The sequence below is a fragment of the Furipterus horrens genome, unplaced genomic scaffold, assembly GCF_987537825.1.
Source record: "Furipterus horrens unplaced genomic scaffold, mFurHor1.1.pri manual_scaffold_3, whole genome shotgun sequence".
In the NCBI taxonomy this organism is placed as follows: Eukaryota; Metazoa; Chordata; class Mammalia; order Chiroptera; family Furipteridae; genus Furipterus; species Furipterus horrens.
The window spans coordinates 35754876-35762886 of record NW_028327173.1 but is presented as its reverse complement, the minus strand read 5'-3'; positions in this window follow the sequence as shown (position 1 = coordinate 35762886).

Genomic DNA, 8011 nt, shown 5'->3' with positions numbered 1-8011 from the left:
TCCCTGTCTTGGTAGTGTGGCATAATGTAGTATGTGTCCTGTAGGGTCTAGTGGCACAGCCTCCCCTATCACCTAATCTGGGTACTCAAGGTGTGCCTTTTGTGTGAACCGAGTACACCCTTCTCTTATAGTTGAGCCCTAATTGCTGTTGGCAGGTCAATGGGAGGGATTCACCCAGGCCAGTCAGCTGCAAGGACTGTCTGTGACCACTGACCATCAACCTCCACCCTCTGTGGAGGATCAGCTGTGCAGGGGCTGGGTGATGATGCTCCAATGTGGTCTGTAGTTGTCCACTGGGTGCTCAGGCTCTGGAGTTTCCTGGGTGGTGCAGGCCAAGGTCAGGACCTACCTGTGTTCTGCCCGGGGCCACCCTGCCTAAGCTGCAGTATAACCCGAGATGGCTGCTACTTGTGCTGGGCTTGGAGATGTGCAGCTGAAGCCAAGCTGTGAATCTAGACTGGCTGCTGCTAGTGCCAGGTCTGGGGCCACTTAGCAAGAGGTATGGGGTTGAGTGCTTACTGAGGCCAGCTGTTGTTTGTTTGATAGGATTTAGGAAGTTATTAAGCATGAGCCAAGACCAGCCATTCATATGGAAAAGTCACAGTTAACAGCTTGGGTGGGCCTGTAATTTGGGTGGGATAGAATCTCAAGGGATCTCTAGGGCAGGGCAAACAGTGTTGACCAGGTTGATGAAGTCTCAGATATGGCACCTGCTGACTCTATGGCTCTGTAGGGGGAGGGCTTAGAAGAGGGACAATGGCCTCTGTCACCTTTCTGTCTGAGAGAAAGCTGTCTCCCATCTCTCTCCTTGATGCCATACCCTTCAGTTCCTTCCTGTATGCCACTGTTGCCTTTCAAGGTACTACCCTGCTGCTGGAGCTCAGAGGAAATGAGTCTGAATAAGTCCATGTGTGGGTTCTTTAAAGGGAACTCCTTGGGATTCCAGAAGTTTCTTCCACCAACTCAATCCCCACTGGTTTTTGCAGGCAGAAGTTATGCGGACTTATATTCTTGGTGCTGGAACCCTGGGCTGGGGGCCTGGTGTGGGGCTGGGACTCCTTGCTCCCAGGATATTCCTCTTGAAATTTTATCCACCACACATGGATGTGGGACCAGCCTGTTCTACATCTCCACTCCTCCTTCTAGTCTGGATGGATATAGTTTCTTTAATTCCGTAGCTGTCAGACTTCCATGCAACTCAATTTCTCAGGGTTCTGAGTGATGGTGGCTCTATATTTTAATTGTAATTTTGATGTGTAGTGTATATTTCTAATAAAGCCTCCATTTAGTTTTGCTCTTTGAAGTTAGGTTGTTATCACTTGAACCAAAAACATAATCTTCTCTCTTTGGTTCTCAGTTTTCTTACTGTTCTAAAGTGCAGTAATTCTAATTTTTAAACACCGAGTATTTCAGAAAATCCCACTTCTATGGACTTTCTGATTGAGACTTTGTATAATCTGGGACAAAGGCTGCTCTCTTCACTTTCACTTTTTGAACCTGAATGCACAAGGAGGAGGGAATTTGCAAGGTAAGAAGCAGTTCTCCAAGAACACTGATGACAGCACAGGGAAAGATTCTATGATTAGGTCACTGGTACACAGAGTCTGGCTTCCCAAGTACCCAGAACCTAGACAAAACATCTAACACCATAGCCGCTATTTCTCTACATCTGTTTCTATTTCTGCCCCCCAACTCAGTGACAACCACCATCTTGAGACAACATCATTGACAGGACTGAGTTGTGTGACATATACTTTTGTTCTATCATTTTGACGTGGCCAAAGAGCAAATACCCAAATAGGAAGTTTGTGGGAGACCTGAACAAAAGAGTTTTCATTGCTTGGTAGAGAACCATGCAAAAGAAATGCTAATTTTGGGCAAAGTAAATTAGCAAGTCCTTGAGCGGTGTAAATAGGATTCCCAGCTCCCTTCAGATTCTATGCACCTCTTGTGGTGGGGGAGGTGTTTATCAGTAGACTGGGATAAATCTAATGGGCTGTGCAACTTTAGTTAGGTCACTCCCCATCTCTGGACTTCAGGAGCTTAGGCCAGATGTTTTCTGCAGGCCCCTTGGCATTAATGCTTTGTGAATTTATGTCCATTTTCTCTAAGAGCTGCAAGTAGCAAACAGGATATTGGCAGAAATTCTTTTATTATGAAATCCTCCTTTCTTCTTGGGTACAATGAAAACAGCCAAGGCTGAATGAACTCCACATCACTCAGTCAGGCTTGTGGCCTGGTTTCTGAGGCTGCCAGAAAGCATCTTAGCAAGTAAATGTCTCTGGGTGGTCTATGACTGCTTGTCCCATGCTAGAGGTTTCTAAAGGGTAAGAGGAGGAAGAAGAGAAACAAGAATCTCTAAGGAGACTTGTTAAGAATGGAGCAGAGGCCCATGTTTTGAGAAGAGACACCAGGCAGCCATGTTTAAGAGACATAAACACATTCCAATTCAAGAAGGACTTAATTTATAGAGCACCAAGCATGAGCCAGGCTCAGCTGAGCAAGATCCTCCCGAGGACAATCACTCTCATGCAGCTGAAAGCCTGGAAGCTGAAGGGCTCAGAGATTTGCATGTGTGGAACTATCTTCCTACCCCTCCAAACATCAGATCACAGGATGAGGACTAAGAAAGTTGGGTGGTAGAGTGGTTGAGAGCATAGGGCTTATGTCTGACAGATCTGGGTTCAATTCTTGGTTCTTGATCACTAACTAATTGTGTGACTTTGAGAAAATTATTCTCTGAGCCTCAATTACTTCATATGTAAATAGAAAAATAATATTTACCTCAAGAGGTTGTTGAGAAGATTACATGAGAGAATGGGTATAAAGCCTCCAGTGCAGTGCCTGACAAATATATGGTGTTGACTATTGTACTACACAGCTTTCCCAATCAGGCCAAGCCAGGGAGGCAAATACAATCCAGGATCTCTGTAAGGAAAGTAAGAACAGAGAAGCCAGTGTAAACACCATAAGCAAAAGATCAATGAAAGTGGGAAGGGGTGTAAGTAGGAGATGGAGCCTAGACTTGGAAAGGAGAATCTCATCAGGAACAAGGAGGAGAGTCCAGATTGGCCTTGAACAGCTCCCTTGCGTGACCTTGTTGGGCTGACTGCCACCAGACACCTGACAGAATGATATCTCATGTACTTCCTCCTTCCTCTCAGAAACCAATCTCCAAGTGTAAAAGCCAAAAATGAGGGGTTAGAGTGCTCTGGACTCTATGTTAGACATGTCCCTCCCATGCTCAGAAAATTAGGAATATGGACACCTAGGGTTGAGTTCTGCCTCTGCAACATGTTAATTGTATGACCTTTGACAAACATTTTCATATATAAAATGAAATTAATAATCTTGCCTACTTCACAAGTTTTGAGAGTCAAATACAAGTGCATTTTAGAAAATGTAGAATGTTGTGGACATATAAGTTACAGCCACTGGGAGGGGCAGGAGTAAGCAGCATTTATTCCAGAATGAAACAAAATATACCACTCCCAAAGCCATTCCCAAAGGTCCTTTCCTCCCTCTTCCTCTGTTCCCTTTTCCTCCAAATTTTGGCCCAAGGAACCTAATCTCATGGAAATATCAGGGCCAACCTACATGCCTTATAACCAGAGGTTTTGTTGGCTTTAGAGAAACTTTCAGAAGCTAAGAGCAGCCAAAGAGAATGAACCAGTGAATGCTGGGATTGGATGAACAGGGCAGTGAGCTGTGATGGGATTGGAACCCTGGAGGGACAGACAGAAGGGTCTATCTACACCATGATTGGAATACCATAACAAAAACATCAGTCATGTGTTCAGCACTTTACAGTTCCCAAAGCACTTTCTTGTCCAAGCCCCAACGATCTTTGGCACAGCCCTGTGATGTGGGTTTTATTCCAAATACTCAGATGAGGAAAACTGGGGTCTGTGTCAGTGAAGCAACCAGCCAAAGACTACCAATGGCTTGGTTGGTCTCAGAACAAAATAAGATCTGTCCCCAAGAATAGGCATTCCTGATCCCGAGCCCTGCCTGCCTGTTGGGGATGGGGCGGCAGGGCATAGCTGAAGAGAAAGCTTAGGTGTTAGTTGTGTCTGGATCTGGCTTCTTCTCTGCATGTGGGAGAGAAGGGGAGGAACGTGCACTCTCCTCACCACCCCCACACCATCAGTAATAAACTCTGGAGCACCATTGAGCAGCAGAGGCTGTCCTCATATCATGGGACCAGGGGTAGTAGGTCTTCAGAGTCACAGAGAAATGTCACCTTATTCAGGCTGTACACCATCTTCATTTCCCTTCATTGCTCTTTCTAATTTATTTAAGCAGGGACCAGGCTGGCCTCATGCCAGCTTAGGAGATATACAAAAACTGTCTTAGCGGAATTACTCAGGAGGAGCAGTTAGCAAAAATTGCAGTTGTCTGTCTCTAGGACTGTGCAGGGAGAAATAATAACTCTCAAGTATTTCCCCATCAGATTCTAGCTAAGCAGATGTTTTCATACTTTTTAATTCTTTCTATGTTCCATACACTGACACCTCTTCTCAGTGACATACCAAATATGAAATGTCTTGTGGCATTACGAGTTGGTAAAATAAAAAGAAATATATGGATATGGAGGAGTATACACAGTAACAAAAGGGAAGATCCCATTTGCAAGTACCTGTTCTGTCTGTTTTGTGTTGATATGTTTTATTGATACAAACTGACTTTTCTTAATGTAGCTCCTATCCTTATTTTAGTGGCAATGCTGGTATGTGCAATAAAGTTCATCTAAACTATGTATCATTTAGATACATAGTTGCGCTAAGAACTTTGGGAGGAGACTCCTGCCATCTGAGATCTAAGGGACTGAAAAATAGGTCCAGCACCAATGCAACAAAAGCCACAATACAAGGCAGTAATTCATGAATGACTCAGAAAAGGGGGAGATCAGGGTGGACTATAACAGTCCGGGAAGGCAGAGTGGAGGAAGAAGGTCAGGGACAGCCGTTCAGCTTGCACTTGTGGAGACTCTCTGGGTCCCAGTTCTGTGCTGGGTGATATAGAAGATGCAGAAAATCATGGAGCAGTGCGCACCTCCCAGCAGCTTAGCTCAGTATTAACTCCCATCAGAGGATTAGGATACACTATTGGGTAGCACATGAGAGCAAGGCTGCTGAACTGGAGAGAGAGCGCTAAGCCCACAGAAAAATGCAACAAAATGCAGACAGAACTGGCCATCTTGGGAAGGGGAAGAACTCATTCCTCCCCAAACAACTGGCTGAAAGTATGACAAGTCTAAGCAGGTAGCAAATTCAGTTCAGTTCTTCACCCATCCCTACCATGTCTAGATTACTTATAACACCTAATACAGTGTAAATGCTATGTAAATTGTTGCTATACTATATTATTTAGAGAATGATAGCAAGAAAAGAAGTCTGTACATGTTCAGTTACGGATGCAACCATCATAGACCTAACAACATAGTACCCATTAGCAACAATGTGACTTTTTTTCTGAATATTTTCCATCCACAATTGGTTGAGTTTGTGGATGTGGAACCTGCAGAAGGGAGAGCTGAATGTATTTTCAAACTGTAGTAGTTCATAGAACAAGGGCTGCCAATAACGTGAATGGAAACCTCTCCTTGGTTTGAGAAGAAGACTGGGGTACAATTTTTCAATTGATTTTTAGAGAGAGGAAGGGAGAGGGAGAAAGAGAATTATCAATTTGTTGTTCTACTTATTTATGCATTCATTGGTTGTTTCTTGTGTGTGCCCTGACCAGGGATCAAACCTGCAGCCTTGGTGAATCAAGATGATGCTCTGACCAACTGAGCTACCTGGCCAGGGCCTGGGGTACACTTCAGATCTGAGCCCCTGCATATGCTGTTCTTCCTACTCCTATGTCTCCCAAGCTCAGTTTCGTACTTTCTCTGGGAAACCACATCTCCCTTTGTTTTCCTTTGCCATAGAACTTACTGTGCCATATAGTAATTTTCTGGATACTTGTGGGAGTAGATTGTCTAATGATATGAAACACTTCTTTTTTTTCCTGTGAAATAAACTAGGCAAGAGATAGGCAGCTGGCTGTAATATCCAGAGTTTGCTATCAGTTCACTGCTTTTCCAAGCTCCCAGCTTTTGAAAGAGCTGCCTGGATCACAGTTATGCCTATTGAAACAGAGGCCTCTACCTACTTTTTTTTTTTTTAAATTAATTTGTTTGTTTTATTTTTAGAAAGAGGGGAAAGGAGAAAGAGAGGGAGAGAAACATCACTGTGTGGTTGCCTCTCACTTGCACTCCCAACTGGGGACCTGATGTGCAACCTAGTCATGTGCCCTGACTGGGAATCGAACCAGCAACACTTGGCTCCCAGGCTGATGCTCAATCCACTGAGCCACAGCAGCCAGGGCTACCTGTTCTTTAATGTTGTCTTTCTGCTTTTCATAGTGGACATATAGGATGCCTGTGAGTCAGCTGGTAACTCTACAATAAACATTTGGTTTGTCTATTCATGATTCAATAAACTGACTCTTTAAAAGAACAGCTAAAAAAAATACCCTCAAATTATGCTGGGATTAGCAACAGTAGCTCTAAATTCTTTCTTTTCTCTATATTCCACTGCGATTGCTTCAACTTAAAACATCAATTCTTACCTCACCAAGGGAGCATAGTGGTTAAGAACAGACTCTGGAAACAGACTGTGGATTGAAATTTTGGTTCAACCTCTACTAGATGTGTGACTTTGGGAAAATTATTTAATCTCTCTTTACCTCAGTTTTCATATCTGTATAGGGGGGATACATCATAGAGTTGCTGTGAGCACTAAGTTTATGTACGTTTAGGAGAATGCTTGTAGCATAATAAATGTTAGCTATAATTATTATTACTTGCTTTTCTCTATATCAGAGTCCTGGCAGGGAATAAATGGTACACTTAAAATAGATCATTTGAGGTGTGTTTAATAAAGAAACTACTTACAAAATGAGTGCAGGGGTTAGGGAGACCAATATGGGGTATAAATTTCCCCCAATGAGAGCAACAATGGGAATATTACTAGCCGAAGTTATGAAAAGTTACGGGTAGGGAGTGATTGCCAGCATCTGAAGAGGGCAGTGTATGAAAGAAGCTGCCTGATCAGAGCTGTGGCCTTTGGTGGAAGGCCATATTCTCACAAAGTGACTCAGGGAAGGGACTGGGGGATAAATACTCTCTTTCCTCTCTCCTGCTGCTATCTCCCAATGCTAGACCAACCAGAAGCTAGAGGGCAAAGGAAGCCTGTTGGGCTCCACATTGGTCAAACTTCTGGAACACAGAACAGGTGGAGTAAGATGGAGACAACATCTGAAGAGGCAAACAAAAAATATCCAACAAGCCTTTCATCTAGTCTTGCCTCCCTCCCTATTCTGTACCTTGCAGCCAGAATGATCTTTCTAAAGCACAGATCTAATCTTGTCTTACCCCAACTTGAAGTCCCTTATCTGAGGGTTTGCGTTGCTCTCAGATAAAGATATTCAACATAAAATGCAGGGCCTAATGATTTATCTCCAGCTTACTCCTCCAGTTTTAACTATTGCCATGCCCCTCTCAACCTTAATTGTGAGTCATATGTAATCACCTTCAAACTTACAGGAACATAGCATTCTATTCTTTGATCCTTTCTTTTTCTGGAACTCATCCTGGAATGATCATTCCTCTTTCATTCTCCTCCACTTGGCTAATTTATTTATACATAAAAATGCTTTCTTTATACATAGAAATGAAAGGGTTTCTCTTATCCAGTTAGATTTGGGGTTCTCTAAGCTCTGTTTCTATAGCAATGTTTTCTTGAGTCCTGAAAGTAGTAGTACTTTAAGGCTGGTATTTGATAATGCCTTTATTTTAAAGTGGGCTTTTGTGATTTTCTTGAGATTCTAATAGATACATAGCCTACAAGATAGTGCCTGAAAGTATTGAGTTGAATTTTTAATAAGCTTATCAAAATATACCTTCAAAGTGACCTCCTGAGAACAACTGAAGCTTAATCTACATCCCGATAATTCTGGGGTGCTA